This window comes from Aphis gossypii, chromosome 3, assembly GCF_020184175.1.
Source record: "Aphis gossypii isolate Hap1 chromosome 3, ASM2018417v2, whole genome shotgun sequence".
In the NCBI taxonomy this organism is placed as follows: Eukaryota; Metazoa; Arthropoda; class Insecta; order Hemiptera; family Aphididae; genus Aphis; species Aphis gossypii.
The window spans coordinates 23,194,512-23,216,576 of NC_065532.1; the positions used below are offsets into that span (position 1 = coordinate 23,194,512).

Genomic DNA, 22,065 nt, shown 5'->3' on the forward strand with positions numbered 1-22,065 from the left:
AAGATAATTTTCGTCTCTGTAGTTTTAAAATATATCGACATTTAAATTAAATTTACTACAATTTTCAATGTAAAGTCATAGAAATGCAAAAATATAAAAATATCATACTGTTTATTTATTTATTTTCATAATACGCTGTTAGCGTATTATATTTAGTACGTTTATAGGAAATTAATTGCAAACCCCGGTAATAGTAGATATATAGACGCCTAATACCATATAATATATACATATATATACATTATACATATTGGTGTGCGTTCAATATTATATTATTATAATACCTGTACCGATCCTTCGCGCAGCGACGACTATGGCAAATTCCGTTATTGGATTTATAATAACAATAATAATAAAGCAATACAACAACGCGTGGACCTTGAATGGGTTTTATTTTATAATTTTTATTTTTTTATTATTTTAAATCACCCGCATTCGCCTGCGCCGTGCCCCGGGCGCGTATTCATTCATGTGGCCTGCGCGCCTCATCACGACGAGTTCAAAACTTCGCCCACGTACGTCCGTATATTATTATTATTTTATTTTTTTTAAAGAGAGAGACGCAAAGAATATAATATACATACATACATTCAATATACATACGTACATGCACCACCATTATAAACGCGCGCGCGCGTGAGTGTGTGCGAGTACATCCGATCGTTTTGTAGTCATGTGGGTCTGCCAGAATCGTATTTTATTGTCCTTATAACACACACGCGTGCTCATACACACACACACACATTCACATGCACACGCAGAGCCACAGACACGTATATATAAAGAGAAAAAAACGCAGACGTTAGATTTGTCGTGGCTCGGAACAACAAAAAAAAAAAAAATTAATAAAAAAATAGGTGCGCCCTTTAAAGAAGTGTCCTCTGGCTGGGTGCGTTACTTCAGCAGACCGGGGAACGAAACGCGAGTTATAATATACACCTTAAACACCAAGCCCAACAGGTTAAGTTCTATAACTATGCACACATATTTAATTTATTATATATTACATATATTATTATCATTGCTTCGGTTGATTAAACTGCCGCTAATATGTGTACGTATATGTCTATTACAATGTACCTACGTAGCCACGCAGGTCAAACGGTTATAAGCGATAATGTTGCTTTATGAGTTATGCTTTATATGTGTATAGAAATATTTTCTGTAGGGTAGCCATTATCGTTCTTAACCAACATTAATTTTTCCAAACAGCGGTTAAAATCGAAATTATATTGCTTAAAATAATTACATTATAATATTATATGTACTATCAATAATACAACACTAAAATATTGAATAATTGTTTATACCGTAGTACTTAAAACTTGCTGCTAACCATAAAGAAAATATATAATAATGTTTCATTTTAATTGAACAATCATCGATAAGTCAATATAAAACCTTTGTTTTTTAGTTTGACAGCATTTACGAGTACAGGTATGTAGGCATTATCGTCATAACACATCATGCATGCGTTATTAAAAGTTATAAAGATAATATTGATGTATTTATGTATCAAATATCAACTTACAATAATATAATACTGGCTGAAAATCGTAAAAATAATAAAGAAAAATGTGTATCAGGTACCATTTATCTTACGGAGAATTATTATCGCATGCTGCAAATAATAAATGATGCAAGCCTGCTGCCTGCATTTCATTCAACGTTTGCGTTCAAAGTCATAGTGCCATTACTATTATGTTATATACGTTAGGTCTTTGTTGGATCTCTATCAGTTTACTGGGTCCGGAAAACGTAATATAATTCAATTACTGTAAATATATAGTACACGTGTGCACATCGGTGCAACGAGCGCATTTGCTACCTACAGCAATAATATCATCCAGCAGTGCAATTCCTGCGAGGTAACCTTATCCGGCGCCTAAAGCGTATACATAAGTATAATATACCCGGTGTCGTGACTTTCCGATCGGCAGATCCGATCGACCTGCTCTGCAGCTCTTCGACGTAATAATAATAGTGTATTATTTCATTGGACATGCCTATCTATCTCTATATATACATCAATATTGTATCATAATATGATAAATGATAATAATAGACCCACCCATACACAGAGTATAAAAAAAAATTAAGTCCTATATAATATAATTATATGATTTATCTTAGAACGATGACTATAAGAATACAATAATCATACAAATCCATATACCGTATAATGCGTCATTGATACCAATGATACATTATATTTACATTAACTTTAAATGTGCTAACTCGGTTTTATTTAAAAAATATATATATACGCAATATGTTTATATCATAATACATAACACTGTACCTTCGTGCTTGTTTTGTTCAAAATTAAATAAAACAAAAAAAGTTGGTTTTGTCTATCAAATAAAAGATTTATACAGCGCACGTAAATGAAAAACAATTTCACCATTTCTCACAGAATACGGCGTTTTGAATTATTGTTTTTTAATATAATTCAATTTTCGATAAACATTATGGTACAATATGTACGAACAACAAATGCGATATTATTATTAGGTGAAATGGATGATAATTTATAGCTATCATTATTAAAGGTGCCGTTTACCATGTGTGTTCACTGTTCATATAATATTATTAGTATTTTGTATTGAAATCATATTGTAATATTTCATTCTGGATTTATTTTGTTGCAGAGTCTTATTCTATCATCTTTCAAATATACATATACGGTAAAATAAACAATTACAAAAATAGTTTACTACATAGGATTAAAATTGAGAAATAAATAAGATTCATTTTCTACAAACTACTTACTACATACTCCTTACTTGGGTATAAACTATAATATAAACTATATAAAAGTATCAAATAAATAATAATATTTATAGTAACTCGTCACAATTATAATGTCTAATTAAACAATTATACTTAAATTTTGTAATTTAAGTTTTTCACAAGTTTCGAGGATTTAAAATGCTTAATAATTTCTGATAGCAACAACTAGATACTCTAAAGTATCTGTAAAATATTAAATATATAGTAGATATAAATTAAACATTATCTAATCAAATGTCTGTTTACGTGTGAATTTGATATTGTATTTAGATGCTCATTATTTAAATTACAATTATTATTAAGCAACTCCCACTGTAAAATAAAAATATAATAATAGTTTTCATTAAATTTGTGTATAAGTCAATGTATCTGTAGTTTAACATAATTACACAACAACATTTAAGTATTATATTGGCTCAATAATGTTCTATAATTGGCATACAAAAATATATGACGAATATTTTAAATAATAATGTCCTTGAAAACTCATAACAGTTTAATATAATACCTCAATAGCATATAAATCAATAAGTGGCCATTTTGATTTCGAATTTACAAAAAAGTATAAGAACTGGAGTAAAAAATTTGAATACGAATTGAGTACAGATTTGTTCAATGGAATTCAAAAATAATAATATAGCCACTAATTCTACCCGAAACCATAGGACTTTTTACATATAATATTTGAGATAAAAAATGTATATAAACACAAGAACACAGTATTATATTATAAAGAACATAAAGATATATAGATGCTTCATATTTCTTTTAGTGCGTAGGAATTTTTATGTGACTGCAATATTTGACATGTAATATGACGTTAGCTGTTGCTTGTTTGTTATTAACTACCTATATAGTTTAGAAGCACTGTAAAAAGCCACATGATCAAAATGAAAAATACTAAAGATCAACAATACTGTCGTTCGTGAAATGTATTATATACTAGAGTACGTAAGGATGTCACTGAGTGATCAAGTGCAGTTGTGATGTTAATTGTAACCTGAAGGCCAATAAGTTTACGAGTATTTACGGGATAGTGGATGTGTACACTCCTACGACTACTAGATAATGATGATACTACCAAGTACTAGGTATTATTACTACAAAACCCGGTTTATTGTGTTGCAGTACAATTTAAGGTAGGTAGATACTTTAATTAATAATTTGTAATTATATTTATATATTTATTATGGTTAGGTATTAAATAAATACCTAACAATATAATATATACATACCTAATCAGATTTTAAAACGCATTTCCGATTTTTTATTTCACGAAAAGTCAATAACGATATTCGAACGAATAACTTTTATTTTGTCTTTTATACCTACTTTTATAAAATCGTCAAAATTCGATTAAACTTGTTTTCAATGTTAATTGACCAAGAATATCAAATACTGTGGATGTTATTTATTTGCTGTCATTATATTATTTTAACTCGTAACAATATGTAATATAATAGCCATCGTTGTTATGAACTAGATTTGTTTTTTTGCATACTAAGTATCTAAACTTAATAGGTAACCAAAAACGATTGAAAACACTATATAACGTATTTGGAATCGTTGTTATGATTGGTTGTAATATTATACGATTATTAAATACATTTAAATTTAGGCTGTACACTTTTAACTTAAAAAACATTAACTGAAAATAACAACTAAATAAGAATTTCTTTAAAGTATATTTATTAAGTTATATCGGTTTATATATTAATAATAACTTACAAATGACTATAGGTTCTTATTCTTCTTTAGGTTAGTACTAGTTTTATCAAAGAATCTATTGTTTTGCATAATGTCAAACAGAATTTTAAATAAATTGACAGTTACTAAAGATCCAATATAAAAATACATTAATAAATAATGTTAGTATGTTTCTTTAGCTGTGTTTGAATATTTGATAATGTACGTATGACAAAAGAGAAATAATAAAAGAATAACACACAACGTAGCTGAAGTATTATGTTATAATTATACTTATGTAAATTCAAGTATAAGTAAGTCGTTGCAAAAAATAACTCTTAATTGCTTATACGATTGCTATATAAAATGTTGTATTATAGATAGTTGCACCTACCTACCTATTATACCTAGTATGTAAAATATTAAAATGTGTAGGTAGATATTATAAAATAAACTCATTAAAACTATATTCATAAAACGAATAGCTGAAGTATTATGTACATAATTATCTAATCATTTTATAGGTATAGCCTTATAGTTGCTATACTCCTTACACAGTATACAAAGAGACTTTTCAAAGTTGATCACCTCCATTTTTCCCAATTAATATTTTAATATTTAAAATTTTGGAATTTTTACATATCTATAATATTAATTACCACATTTTTAAAATTTTAAAATTTTTCTTACTACTTAGGGAGTGTATTGTGGTGACACAATTAAATAATTTTCAGTTTTTCAAATGGTGACTACTTTTTTTTGTTTTAAATTATTTAGTGGATATCTTTTTTTGAAAACTCTTGTGTATCGAATTTAAAATTGGAACGAGTAGTTTGAAAATTATTTAAATATTTTTATTAAATATAACAGTCTTTATCTTAAAATGGTTTTATGAAAAAATAAAATTAATGTTATAATATAGTATTTAGTATTTATTATACTTTGACCTTTGATAAATTAAAATAAATTACTAAAACTTACAAGCTACCATTAGAATCATCATATTTTCCAAACTCGTTATCAAGGACCTACTATCTTTAATACACAAAGTTGAACAACTCAAAAATCACTCGTTCAAATTTTGATTCTGAAACGTCAATATTTTCAGAAAAATGTTCTGTTAGATAATTTATAGAATAAAACAGAAGTTTGTTTATCATAGGACACTCTTTATAAGTAGTATAAAAATCTCAAGAGTATGAAAATATGGTTTTTAAGTAAAATATAGTAATTCTGGTTTTAAATAACAGCATATTATTGAAGAAGAGAAAAAATGGGTGATGAGCATGCTTGATAAATTTTCTTTGTACCCATATATATATAGGTACACGATAGTTCTCCGTTTCTAGTTTTCGTTTCCTACGGAAATTGGGTTCTCGTGAGTCCCATCGTATCCATATAAATGCATTGTGACAAACGACGCGTAGGAGTGAAGTACCTATATCATTACAATGCACTGTTCTCTTGTCTGTCGATCGCAAAGGACTGATTTCGCATTGCTTTCTATATGCTCACATAACAGCATAATATATCCGCAATTTTAATAGCCATTGATACACAACGAACGATCGGGCCATCGGATATCACGTGTTTTACGGTCGTTTCCTTCCACGGCGTATTGATGTATTGTACCACATTATTTGACATTATGATAATATAATAATAGGTGGATATTCATACTGTAAAATAATATTATAATATAATAAATCAAATTTCGAACCGCTCTCTTGCAGCACTATTCTGTGGATCGAGTTTGAAACGTAAAACAATTCTGCAGCACTTAAATGCGAAGGCGAATTTTATGAAACAATACTCCATAATATTATTGTCTTATGACAGTAATTCGCGTGGTAGTGAAAAGGTATATACAATATATTAATATCCATTTGCACGTTTCCGTGGGATCCTCCCCCCCTTTGGATTTCACCACACACCGTTATATTATTGTACATTATCTCGTATCCGTACATTACGTATATTACAATGATATACATTGTTATTGTCGTTTATTTAATATTGTTATTTTAAGTATGGTGTAATGTATGATATTACGTACTTACGCCTACGACATTCAGTCTCTTATACGCTTAATACCTATAGCGACAGAAATGATTTTACGCGTTTCACCGGCAATAAATGATTCACCCACACATACAAATTGGTAAAGATAAGGTTATGAATTTATGACTATTATAAATACTTATATAATAATAAGATGGTATCCAATAAACTACAGCAGATCTCCACCCGCAACAGTGATGTGTAGCTAAATAGCCTATACAGAATGCCGTGTTACCTTTTATCAGTATCACTGAAATGCATAAAAAATAAAATAAACTATTCATATTAATATACATAAACGGAAAAACGTAAATAAAGGTATAATGAAACCTTAAAACAACGGCGATAATATTATGTAGGTACTTGTTTTTTGTGTGTTTCATCACCTTTTTGAGTAATAAAAATGCTATAACTTTTTAACGTTGTAGTTGATTTGAGAAGAAAATGGTGATTGTAGGGAGAGGAATGCATGATTTCCATTTAATATTAAAACGGTTGGGAAAAAATATTTTCGAAAAATAGGAAATTTCCCAAAGATTTTCATCAAATTGTTGTTTTTCGTTAGGTATATTTCCAAAATGACGAAAAACCGCCGAGTCTTGGAATGTCGACCTGCAAATATTAAAATTTCGTTTAAACATGCAGTTATAATATTTTAAAAACGATTTGGATCTTGTCGTTCCGTTTATAGAGACGCGCAGTTTTACCACTCGTGTTTTTATTCTCGACGAGTGTGAGAATCTTTCGCCACCGCTGCGCGGGGGAACACTCGCGCGGATCCAACGCCGCCGAGTTATCGAATAGATCACGGGCACAGAATTACAGCGAATATAATAACAGAGTAATATCGTAAGTATACTCATGTCGTATTGTTGACGAATAAAAATAAAGACTAAACAAACGTATATCTCTTCGCAGGCGGCGGCGGACGACAGGACACCGTTACGTGTGCATCGCGTGTGTGATCGTCTCGCCAGGCGGCGCGGAGGAAAAATAACCACCGCCCGACGACCGCGCGAGGACCGTCCGCACGCCGCGTTCGCCACGGGGCCGTTCAGTGCCGTGTTCAGCGCGGGGGGAACGAACGCCAGTCAGTGTGTCGCTGGTACAGTCGTCGTCGTCGTCGTCTGCAAGCACGTGCCACTACTACTCGTCCATATTAATATCGAAATCGTCGGTCGGCAAGTGGTCGCCGGACACGCGAAAGGTGAGTGAGACGACGTTTGACGTCGCCGCCGCGACACGATAATATTATTATTGTTATAATATGTTAATGAATATCAAACGCACTGCGATATCGTTGTGATAATAATAATAATTATACGTTATTATTATTGTTTCAATCGAAACGCCCATATCATAGTATTATTGTTATTGGCTCGTCGGAAGTGGTCTGCGTCGAGAATACGCACGATTGCGCGCCACCTGTTGCCATATATTATATTTCGTTATTACGATAACATTTCGATTACAAAAGTGTGGCTGTTATAATATTAAGTACCTGTATAATATTATATAATATGTGACTACGTGTAGCTCGTAATGATGTCATATCACGCAGACAGTATTTTTCGTCGCTGTTTAGGTCGTTTATATGATATAATATACGCAGTTGGTTGTTGTAAATATTAACTATTAATATATATTGTACAGTAGTTTACGTCTACGCATATCGTTCTAATAACGATATGCCGATATTGCGAGTATGACGTTGGTGGCCGACTGCGGTCCATCACAGAACGTTATGCTACCGGACTGCGTCGCTTTTCATTTTAATCGTCACGATATCATTTAAATGTAATGGAAAATAAATTTATAGCGATCGGTCGATTCGTACATACGAAGCCGACGAAATTGCTACCATAATAATATTATTATAATATTATAGGTATATATTGTATTATGTATATAGTTTTGTACGACCGAATTTTCAGTGTGCTCGTACTACCTACGCGTAATTCCGTAAGTTTTTGTCCATTGGTTGGTGGGCGGAGCGGAGGGCCGTGGGAGACCTATGCCGGAGCGGGGCCGCCGCCACCCTGTGCTTATGCGCTCTGATATATTATATCACACGAGACCTCGAACATTACAATAATTAGGTTTATGGGTTCCGCCTCGATTGTAGTTAACCGTAAGTTGGTCGTCTGACACGTTGGACGACTATACCGTGTTTCTATTTACTGGACTATAGTAAGGAATCTCGTACTATGTTATATTTTACAGAATAAGGTCCTTTGTTTTGGCCGATTGAAAAAAAATTACGACTGATTTGAATCAATTTTGAAGGCTCATATCATACGTCATTAATTAATATACATCTTAACTCGACGGCATGGGAGTTTCTCTAAACCTTACCTTTTTAACGGTCCGCGGTGACTGTAGGTGATTAAAATGCTTTTGTCGACCAGATACACAAGAACGAAAATGTGCATCGCAGAATTAGAAAAGCGATCGGGGAAATTGACGGAGTAAATCCATCGTCAGATACAAACGGGGGTTGGCTTAATCCATAAAAAGTATTTTTAATCAATTTCCAACACAACAGAGTATTAAAATACACTTTATAATATTATTGTTAATACACGGAACGTTTCTGAGTAAAACCAATTGAGATAAGCGCATATTGATACCAATAATTTAAACGTTTCACAATATAATTATCTATAACAAATACATTTTTGAGTAATTAATGATTATATAAATTGATGAATTTCTTAAATAATTGATTCAGCCGTTTTTATATTTTGAAATAATTTGAATTTTTTTCGACCGGTTGAAACAACGATATTCTTTTACAGTGATATTTTCTTTAAAATATGGGTTCTAATTATCTATAGGGAATCAGCTCATTTATGAATAATTTAAAGCAATGATACGATTGATATTTTATTCGACCTATCAAAAATCAATAATAAAATATAATATAATAAAACAAATAGTAGTTCACAACACGGACCGTTGGAGAAGTAAATAAATAAATTTAATTATATAGAATACAAATTGTTTAGTTTATTAACCTCAAACATCGTGCACAGACTACGTATTTTTTTTAATACGTTAGTATTTGTACTAGTTTTACAGGGTAAATACGCTAATGCACTAAATAGTAAACGAGTATACGCTGTTAGTTATGTCTCCATACACCTTCCAAGACAATCACTGCCCTTAAATATTGTAACGTTTTATAAATAACTAACTCGTTGTTTATGTCACTCTCGGTGAATTCGCTTAAGCAAACAGAACACGTGAGAATCGTGAGAATTGCGTCCGAACTTGTATATTATTAGTTTTGTAGTGTAGTCGAGTTTTGAATAGCAAAATAGAAACACTAACAGTCATCTCTACGTTTTTAACATAGTATTTTAATTGTTTTACTATTACCTATAGGTATAATAGTCTAATTTATACTCAAATCACAATAACCAAATCGTTCAACTTGTACTCTGCTACTTCTCTGATCGTTAATATATTATCTTCGAAAACACTGTTACTCGTCTGATAGTTTACTATATAATATTTTTACTATTTTAAATAATAAATACAATTTGTATACGTCGATATACCACGTTAAATTGTGTTAGTTTATGAACGCAGGTCATAAGTTTCCAGGACTTGTAAAGTAAACTTAAAAACTTTATTTGTATCGGTCCAACAACGCGGTTCATAAGACCGTTTCGTGTAGCGGGTGCAGCTAACCAACTTATCTTTAACTAGATAAAAATATGAATATCGACAACCACTTGATTTCACTAACGAAGGAGGCGTGTTGCAATATTAGATTACGGATATCATCTTACCGGACTGTTCTTGTATAATGTAAAGTAGTATAATGCGTAGTTGGATACTAATTATTCGTATCAGAGTAGATTTAAGTGTTTGACTGTAACGGTTAAATTAGAATTTAATTAACGGACCAAAACGGTAAACCCATAACTTAATAGTAACAAACAATATTTTTATAGGCGGACCTATTTTTCCTCTACTAGTTTACTAGATTGTTTGGTCAACATATTATACTAGGCACATTTAAACTATTATGTATTATTATCTTGAATGGGGTGGTCGAATAACATAACAGACATTTGTCTGCTGGGTAATTATAGTACCTGATGATTCATTAGATACTTTATATGAAAATAGCAATTTTGAAAGCTTATATAATACAGTTCAACTAATCGGATGACGCATCTGCATGTAATTACCATACTTAAAATCGCTTGTTTGGAAAAATTACAATAACCATGTATTTTAGTACGCATTATTATAACGCATTACATATTTACATACATATATTATTAAAAATTATATTATTGAAATTATCATTCTGTTGAAATGTATCTAAGTGGCAATTGTATGATCTATCGGCTATCTCAATTGAATCTGCCCACAAAGCTGTGGATACACTGTGAATTGAAGTATACTCAAACACAAATACATATCAAACAGTATATTTTATATTTGTTAATTTTTTCTGGTCCTAAGTTGGGAAATACAGCTTTTACTACAACATCATCGTTTACGATTTTATACTTTTATGTACCACCCTTGGTAATATATTAATATGTCACCGTAGTTAGTGTAAATTTGAAATTAATGTTTCTGTCGGGAATAATGAATATTTTTTTTTTTTATGCAAATTTTCGATATAGGTAGGACATTTTGTTTTGTTTGATTAATTTTTATTTAAATTTTTTTTTTGAAATAAATATTGTGTTATGTTTTATCTCTACACCATCATTGGAAATTGACAGTAAATATTATTATTTTCATTATATTACGTTGTGGTCTTTAAACGTACGGCGGCGCATTGGTTATGCGATATTAATACACTCGTGTCTAGTGTTTGCAGTTGCAGCGGTCCATAAAAATATTTTTGATATCTTTGCTTGTTTTCATTTTAACACGATTACTTGTTAAATTTTTATCGCCAACATTCGATACGGTTAATTGATATTCGATTGTTATTAGTGAAACTGTTAGTTATTACTGTTATTAGATTTTTTAAGCTTGTTGTGTGATCAAATTTAAAATCACATAATCTAACATCATAATATAAGTAACAAAATTATAAAATATTTATCTATATGTATTTTAGTTTTTATTAATTTATCATACTAATAAAAAATACAGTTAATACAGAGATTTTGTGCGAATTATGAGAAATATTCAAGATTACTATTATAAATAAGATATAGTGATATGAGAGGTACATAAATGTAAATGGTTTTTAATTGGGAATGGCAAATTGGTCTCTTATTTTCTATTTACTTAAAATTAATAAATAATTATTTTTTATAATTAATAATTATTCTAGTATAAATACAATTGTATAGTATTATATATAATTTGTATAATTTTATTTTTAATTTCATATTATTGATATCATATAATATTATTTAAAAATTTATTTTACAATAAGTATGTTTTTTTTCTGAAATCCGGAAATTACATTTGTAAATTATCATTGTTCCGATAATGGTATTTAGTAATATATAAAAATAAATTTTTGTATATTTAGTATATTACATTAAAATATATTTGTTTTAAGTCAAACGGATTCGAGATAGCTAAAGTAATATCCTTATCACTACTGTTTGAGTGTACATATTACGTATATGTGTCGAATTCATATAACGTCTTGCTTAGCTCGAACCTGATGATTGTGCGGGTTACTTTATTTCACTTATTTGTGCATAATAACTTCAATCAATGATCAACAGAAGATGCGTCGGTTGTATTCTAATCTTCACTTTCAATAATTCAACTGTGTTCGCCTACGTTTTAATATTTCTTTGCCATTTTACATTGGAAGTGGTGAATGACAGATCATACTCATTACTTACTCGCTATAGTTGTGCCGCTCAACGGACTCTTCCAAAAATCGCGGCTTTGTGTCATGACCAACACGTGACTTGTAGCAGTAGCGCCATTACATGATACTTTATAAATTTTCAATAACATTTTTACCTTGGTCCTAGATCCACGGGGTTCGTAACAATTTGTTTACTTTAACCTAACTTAACCTTTGGTCCCAAAGTATTGCAGTTTATTAGGCGTATATTTTATTTATCGTAAATATAATATTATGTCAATGTATAATTATTATAATGTATATTTACTACGTGCTAAGAAGACACAACGCGTTTTATGGACAAAAATATTTAAAGACTCAAGTTCATATGGATATGAATTAAGTTGCTTGTGTTAAAAAAATGATTTATAATCGTATTTTAATTACGATTTAAATGTATCAGATATCTTGTTATGTATATTTGTTACGGTTCAAGACGTTAAATTAATGTTAATGTCAATATTTGTTAGTAGTATAACTACGTTATTGGTTGAATGTTAAGGTTAATTCAAATTATTATTAATCAATGATGTTTATATCACATATATCAATTCATAGCTTAGAAAATAAAAATCAATCAATTTTATATATAATAAATTGATCATTCGTTTTATTTGATTATTATTATTATCATAATTAATTAGTAGTTGGTGTTATTTTTTTAATAATCATTAAGTTTACAATATTTAAAAATATATATAGGCGCATACCTATTTATTTCATGGTTCCATGACAGTTAGAGTTTATATTTTTCTCCAGTTGTCCGACAGGTGTACAGCATACTTATTGCGGTTTTGTACTTAATTTAACAGTGACATTTTTGGTAATCTGTTGCTTGTCCATTAGACTATTACAACCTGCTGCTTTTCTAAGTTTTATCGTTTTTTTCTTTGACTGGTTCAATTGCATTTTTTACATTAACCAAATTTTCTTTACAAGACACGCGTTAAGACCTATTGCTGACCTAGTAAGTAGTTTGTCCAAAAAAACCACTTTTGGTACCTAAAAATAAATAATTCGGAATTTTAGAATGTAATACAACAATTAAAATAAATTCAACTATTACGTCATAATTAATAAAAGTCATTGTTGATATTAGGAATAACTGACAGTAAATTTTGAGATGATTCACTGGCTTATTCAATATCGGGTATGGAAACATATACAGTTATACTTTAACTTCAAACCGTTAAGATTTTTCGTTATACAACCATCGTAATGTAGATTGTCATTCATTAAGAAAAATATGATGTTTATATCTATTTAGGTTTTTATTTTTAAAATGTATAATGTACATTATACATGTAGCTAACTTAGTTTATTGAAACGGATACATAAGATTGTAAGCCTTAGGACTGCACAATAATTTTATTTGATGTCACTTGACAATATATATAAGAACAGTAATATAATTGGTTTTTCGTAAAATATCCATGAATAAATCAATAAGAGTATAAGTATTTAGTATAAATTAATAATATACTTTAATTTTGGGTTATACGACTATTTGTAATGACGTTTTAAACACATATAATTCAAAAAATTAAGATATTATAGACAAATAAATTTCGAATAAAAAGTTATAATAGTGAATTATAGAATTTTCAATAAATGTAAAGTTTTTTTTTTAAATTTCGATTGAAAATTGATTTTTAGCTAGTAGTTGACCTAATAAAAAATTATATTATTTATAAAACATTTTTAATATTTATTAATTATGTAAGTTTGTTTTGACCCATTAATTTTTACAAGGTTAAACCGTATCATTTTGTTATTGAATCATTATATGTGTATATCTACTTAGTTTTTAAACTTTATTCATTATTGTAACATCTGAAACATTTTTAACTTAATTAATCAATATTTACAGTACTTATTATAATACGAATAGAGGTATTTATCCATGTCGGTTTCAGGTAAAATTAATTTATAATTTTCTAATGTATAATTTGTGAAACGATATTTTTTTTTCTTAACAAAATGTATACTTTGATTATGCTGATATTTTATCTCATTTGCTATAAATACCTTCGTCAAACAAATTGTATAAGAAAACATATTACAGGCTTGTATTATCATTAATACATTTAATATTAGTACAATATGTTAACTTAATGTAAGAAAATAGTCTTAGTAGTTTTAAAAAAAATATGTTTAATGCAAAGATCTAAAAATAACAAATTTACAGTACTATACGATTGCGTCATTTAAATGGATTATTGAGTCTGCAACTTTTATGCTCTTAAATAACTTCTTAGTAATATACTTAATCAATCCGACTTTTATCGCTTTATCTATGAATAACCATATCAAATTATTTTATTTTTTATTGCTGTTTGGATTAAAGCCAATTTATAGTATAGGAATATCTATTGAATTTTTTTTTGTATACAATGTATTTATCGTTTACAATGAGATAAATTTTGTTCGGAGAAATATTAGAAAATTTATAATTTATTGTCACCATTCATATTCGTATGGTACAAATTGCGCTGCATCCTACATACATGATGCAATTCGTATGAAAAACTCATGAAGTCAGTTTATCTGTGGCATGTTGCCGGGTTAAAGACTTCTCAGTTGTCTGAATACTATCCCGTCCACAAGCGTTCGTCGAAAAATGTTATATGACTATAATGATTTCTTATTGGTTTTTTTAACGATATCAGTACGATGATTTTGCTTGGAAAACTTTAGATAAAGTACGAGTGAAGAGTGTGTTCAAAAAGTTTCGCAACAGACATTCAATCTGTCATAAACATTGAATCTACATACTTTAAGCATTGCAGTTATTGATCACCTCAACGGTCGATCGAATGAACCAAGTGAATAAGTGTTAAAAAATAAAAATGGTAATGTTAGGAATCACGTTCGTTATTTGTGCGTATAAAGTTCCACGCAGAGTATTGGATTTAGACATTGTATTTTGTATTTTTTCTTCATTTTTGTACCATATATGCATTATGCATAATAATATATTTAGCATAATAGTTGAGCTAATTTTTGTAAGTTCTCAACAGCGAATATTGTAGTTATTTTTAATGATGATAGATAACGACGCTAATAAATAGTTAGGGTGGAAAATGTAAAGGAACTTAAAAATTTTTGAAATCATTTGAAAAATTAATATATTTACTATAGACATTTGAAATGTTTTTTTTTAGTTTTAGTTTTTAAATGTCATTAAAATGTTTTCGCTCAGTCAAACACCTTGATAATTTAATACAAGATTCCACATATTATATTCTTCTTATTGATATTGTTTTGCAGTAAAAAATGTATAAGATGTGCAATTCTCACGATTAAGGCTTGACATTTTATCATAAGTAATTCATATTGAAACTAAAAATATAAAAGCATAATTTTTTTTCATAAAAATTTTAATCTCGAATTCGGACGAAATTGTATGAATACCGGTAATAACGGCATAATATATAATATAATACATATATTTACGAATAATAATATTTATTATTTATTTTTATAGGTAATTCAAAAACGTTATTCACGGGAGTATGAAAAATTCACATAGATGTGATATTATATTTTAAGATGCAATGTTTTCGATAAAAATTAATTCAACATACTGTATTACGAAAGGTAAAATAAATTTATTTAAAAGAAATATCAACAAATATAACAAGAAATATACTTAGTGATATAGACTGATAGTTAATCTCTGATTAGAATTGTTTTTCAGATATAATTATTTATTATTTAATTCAAATCCATATCATAGTGGCTCACTCGACAAGACGAGACCTACTGTAATACTATTTGCTGAGCGGTACTCACTTTTTTTAATATTAAATCTCTTATTTATTGACTAAAAAAATACATTTAAATTAATATATATATATTTTTTATAATATATGTTATGTTTTTAATAGTTTTTATAATTTAATGGTACGTCGGACATAATAAAAAAAATCAAACAATTTTAGGCACATCAAGTTAGAAAAAATTACCATCCCTGATCTAGGACTTGAGGATATTAAATTAAATATTTGTAAGCAATTGTTATTAAATTTGTCAATACCAATAATTGTCAACATACCGATAGTTCTCATCAAGAATATCTTTTAAATATATAAGCCATACAAAACATTGTAGTCTTAATAAAATCGTTGCGCGGTGGTCGTATATGATACTGCTCAACAGAATCGGGTTAAGAATCAGAGCTACCCTTATCAATTTCCTTATCCCTTATCCTTTATCAAGGAGCTATTAACGAAACATGTATTTTGTATATTACACTACATGGAAATGTAAAAGATGCTATCTTGGATCATAGGTTACTTTTAGCACTTATGTTTATCTAGCCCTAAAGTTCAAGCTAATAGATAAAATTAGGTGTCGGTAAGGCGCTTATAGGTACCAGTGGAACATATTTTGAGAATTTAAATGTGTGGTTTTAAAATTTATTTGTTACGTAAACTTCATACAATTCCGTACTTATTAATATTGATACTCATACACATATTAAACGTGACGAGCATCAGAGCATCAATATTAATGGTTTTAATTAATAATTGTCACTAAGAAATTACAATTTAAGTTTCAAATTTCGAAATAATTTTGTTCACAGTGAATATATTATTTTCTAGAGCAATACATTTTTTAGTTTAAACCAAGATTTATTTCCGTCCAATGTTAGAAATACGACCTGTTTGTAATAAGAAACTAGTAATTAGACTCAGTCGTCATTAGTATAATGAAATTTAACTTTTATATCTAATTAAAGAATAAAATATGTTTCTTTATGTTTTAATTTGTCATGCAAAATAATAATTGCGAAGACCATATAAATTATCTACAATTGGCTAATATTTGTATTTATTTCTTAGTTTAAAATAATATTTTGTAGAAATAAATTTTTAAGAAAACTTGGTAATAACCCGTTAATTAGTATTATATAGTTTTATTGTTGACGAAAACCTTTAACTAGCCAAGATACATTTTTTTATAAGCTAGTTATTTTGTTATAATAACAGGAAAACCAATTTAAAAATAATATTAAAAAGTGGGATAGGATAAAAAGACGGGAGGTTTAGGCACTTCAATTTCCTTGCTCACTTAGACGCAGAATAATGATTTATTATTTATATAAATAGAAATTTATAAAAATAATAAATCATGATATTATAAAAACAATAAAGAATCGTCAAAATGTTTTATATCTTTCAACGAAGACAAATACAATATATAAATAGTATACTATCATCTAAAAGTACCAACTAGATTTGATTTCCATTTGATGAATAAGGGTTTTTAATTATTTTCGAAGTTTATCACTAGAGCTCTGATTTTAATGACCTACAAAACCTAAAAATGTATCTAAGAAAACCTAATAAAATGGCTCAATAGGAAAAAATAACGTCATAAAATACTCGAAAAAAAAGTTATATTAATAAATTAATAAGTAAATGAAGATAACATGTACATGAACATTATTATTGGTTATTATCGGTTGGTTTAGTCCTCCAAGTATATTTTATATTATACAAACGATTGGTATTTTGAAATAGAAAATATGTTTACGATTTTATTTTAATGTTGTATCTTTATAATTTATGATTGTACAATAATTTATAACGACCATTTAAAAAATTAAAAAAATTTTTTACAATTTATAAAAATATTACCCAGATTTTAATAAAGTATAATAAATGCTCGTAAAATTGAAAAAATGACCCCAAATCCAATTAAGTACAAAAAATGCAAAATCCTATATTATTCTAGCCATATTTATCACAATAAAACCCCAAAAATCAATTTTTCAGTCCAAAAGCTTGAATCTATTACAGTTCTAAAAATGTTTATCATTTATTAATTGGTATAATATGTATATATAATATATATATATATAATAATTATAAACCATGGAAAATTTAGATTTTCAAAAATGTCAGTACAATATTTTTTTTAATTTCAATATATATTACAATATACAGTCGCTCTTATTCTTATAAATATACAAGACTTTTGATATTAATAGGGTGATTATAGCACGTTTTACCATCCATATAATTTTCAGGAAACTAAAGGGGAAAATTTTTCAGCCCAGTTCAAAATAAAAAAATTAAAACAAAAACAAGAAACGTCTACGCTAATTATTTATTATTGCATAATATTTACACTAAAGTGGATAAAATATTTAAGGTAAGACTAAGTAAAACGCATTTGTATTTTACTTTTTAAATTTAACAATATTGCCAAGAATTTTCAAAAACCAATCAATGTATAATTCTTATCGTTTGCATAACATGAATATTAATGGCGAAGAAAGAAAAAAATATATTCAAGTAGACGAAATTAAAAAGTGAAAAATCGAATTCACCGATGGTTTCCTTAATAATTTTTGTTGAGTTGTGATTAAAAGAAAAACATCAAGTATATGACGAGAAAAGTTTATTGTTTAAAATCAACTTTAATGACGTTATTAACTTTTTAGAATATAATCTCGGAGAAAAATATTGTGGTGTGTTATTTTGTTGATTAGTTATTATTGCAATAAGTATGGTACTTAGTTTTATATAATGAAGAATAAAAAGAGAGATGGCTTTTGATCGTATAATATAGATACGAGTACATTGTTATTTGAAATATTAAATTGTGCTGTGACACGCAGTCGGTTCGACGTTTTATAACTTATTTGTTTATAAACAATAAAATCGAGTAGAATAAAATTAAAAAGGAGGGTGTGAACCTTAGATAGCGCGGTACCAAAGCTATGACGGATCTCATATCGTTGGCCATTAAATTGACGGTGTGCGTGGTTAGATATTTTAGAATTTCTATTCATAGTGTTCATACAGAAGTTAAAAAAAAAAATTAAATAAAAATTTAAAATGTAATAATAATTGTGCCTTCTAAAATTATACTGTTCTCTCATATGTTGGTGTACAATAGGTGATATTATGCTTTTAACGCAATACTCCAAATTTTTCATGCCGATAATATTATTGTGATTCTTGAAAAACAAAATACTATCATTACGTTAATGATTTATAATATGATAGAGAAAATTATCAACTCTAAATCGTTTAAAGTAGAAAATGTATTTTATGTTTTATGAACATATATGTGTTAGTGATTTATATTAAGAACCAATTCAATAAATGCATATTTCAACATTTTGATACTTAGGTAATCGGTAATGTTGGGTAATTATATGTTATTTTTAAAATGTAATTAAGTTACGTTAGATACTCGCTACTTAGAGATAAAAGTAATAAAGTTACGTTAATCGTTACTCAAATACAATTTTAATTAAGTTTTATTACTTGTTACTAAAAAAATTAAGATGTAAAAAAGAGAAAAATGCATTTTGAGAATAGTTAATTAAATAAAGTAGGTACAGTGAAGTAATTATTTTATTCAAAAGTTTGACAGCTTAATTGTAACGAATTAACATTTAAAATTATATATAGGTACCCATTTTAGATATTTTTAATATTATTAATTTTTCCCGATTACTTAAATTTCTGATAGATGATACTCGAATCATTACAGTAACCCATTATTTTCAACACTTTATTACTATGCTTATCACTGGGCATGTAATTGTTATTATTTTTAAGGAATATTTGATTTTGTGTTATGAGGAAATAATATATAGTACTGATTATAAATTTAAATAATTATATTATGGTTTAAATTAAATTGTACTTATTCAAATTTTGAATATAACCTATGTCTTGTACATTTTAAACTATGGTATAATATTGTTCTTCTTAATGGATCTTTATTTGTCGGGGTTTATTTTTTGAACTTTAACACCATAGATGTTTACTTAAGCAAAATAGGTATATCAAATTTTCAAATTAAGACTTGAATTTAAAAAAAAAATGAGTGTAGTAGTGGATCAAAAGTAATATGCTTTTATGCAACCGTTAGTACACATATTAGATTAAGTTAACGAAGTTAAGTGTTAGGTTCACATAAACGCATATCTAATTCACAGTTAATGTTTATTATACATTTAATACAATTGGTGAAGTATTGAAATCGAATAAACTCTAACGTGCATCGATTAATTTAAATGAATATAATTAATACAGTAAGTACTTATAATACCTATTATGGAATTGATTAGATTATTAGTTTTTCTTATTTTGAATATTCTACATATATTATTATTTTAAGTAAGATTTTCTTTAAATTTATTAAATTTATACTGATTTTGATGAAAATAAATAGCAATGATTTAATGGAAAATCTTTCTTCAAATTTATTACATAACTTCATAGGCTCGAAATCATGCCTGTTTTTCTTTAATTTAATAGATGTTTTTCATTAAAAGTAGTATATTTTTTTCTGAGTGATATTTGCTTTTCAAGAATTGAAAAAATATTGGATAGTCACTTGTTAGGCTTAATATTATTTAATAATTATAGCGTTAAAGTAAATTGTACTTTACTAGAGTAATACCATAAGTAAGTGATTCGTTAAGGAAAGTTTTGATAATCTTTTGATGGTGTGTTTTAATTTTTGTGTATAGTACTCTATTGATGCTAGTAAAATGGCTTTGTGGGTCTTCAGCCAAACATGACAGAATACACATTTTTTCAGTTAAAATTTCACTATATCTATTAAAATAGTGAACAATTTATTATGCAGACGACTTGTTTATTTTAAATTTAAAGGTTTTCTGTGTTTCATTGTATACACATTTGAATTCACGTTCAATTTTTCTTTTTTTTTTATAACCGATGGTAAGTTTATCATCATCGCAATGATAAAATATAACGATTTAAAAACTCTTTGATCCCTTCTAATAATTTAAACTATTAGTGTAGTGAAATTTCAAAATTGTTTTTGTGAAAAAAAATGTTTGATGTAATGCTGAACAAATTCTAATGACAAATAAATACAATTTATGATAGGTACATGCTTCTGCGGTATATTGGTGAATATATAAAATGTGATAAAATTTATTATACGTGAAACGAGCCACCCTATGCACAAAACTCTCACATAATGTTATAATAGAAGCGATTGTCTTACAAAAATAAGTCAAATTGTACAATTTGACAGCTTAAAAAAAGTTTTCGATGAAACGCAGTGATGTTATGAGAAATAAAACAAAATAAAATAACTGAAGATAAAATATGTCATGTTTATATTGGAAATAGACGAATGCCAAAAATGTTGAAAATATCAATATTAATAATGCTAAAGTATGCGTAAACAAAAAATGCGGGGAGTAAAGTTATGTGTATTAATATATTTTATATTTTATAAGCATAAAAATACGATTTGTGTTATAATATTATCGAACTCATAATAGAATTATAATCGTTTTTGGATTGTTCGAATGCTGAAACTCGTAATAAATCGTAAAATGTATGAATTTATAATTATAAGTTTTACGTTAAAAATACAGGTACCTATATATCTACCTAAGTATGATTTATTTATTTATTTTGTTAATTTTTATAAATTTAAAATAAAGATCTAATATTAGATATGTGTATTATTATATTACAAGCTACTATAAAAATAATTTTATACTTTTAAAACTCTCGTTAAAACGTTAAATCATATTAATAATATAAAATAATAAAATAAAGTATTATAAGTCGAATACGTCTTGTAAATATATTTTATTTATAAGGAAATAATTGTTTGTTCCAACCTACAAATTGTTTATAATATTTCATTCGCGACCA

The 22,065-nt window shown here is 27.7% G+C and overlaps 1 protein-coding gene across 2 annotated transcripts in view; it reads left to right on the forward strand.

Moving 5' to 3' along the window:
* Positions 1-7,171: 7,171 nt before the first annotated feature.
* Positions 7,172-22,065, forward strand: part of LOC114132315 (thyrostimulin alpha-2 subunit) — a 45,319-nt gene continuing 30,425 nt past the window's right edge. Inside the window, exons 1-2 of one of the 2 annotated variants that reach the window (XM_027997739.2) lie at positions 7,172-7,389; positions 7,459-7,747. The gene's annotated coding sequence lies outside the window, so the exon portion shown is untranslated. The remainder of the gene's footprint in view (positions 7,390-7,458; positions 7,748-22,065) is intronic. The other variant, XM_027997738.2, reaches the window with a different exon arrangement.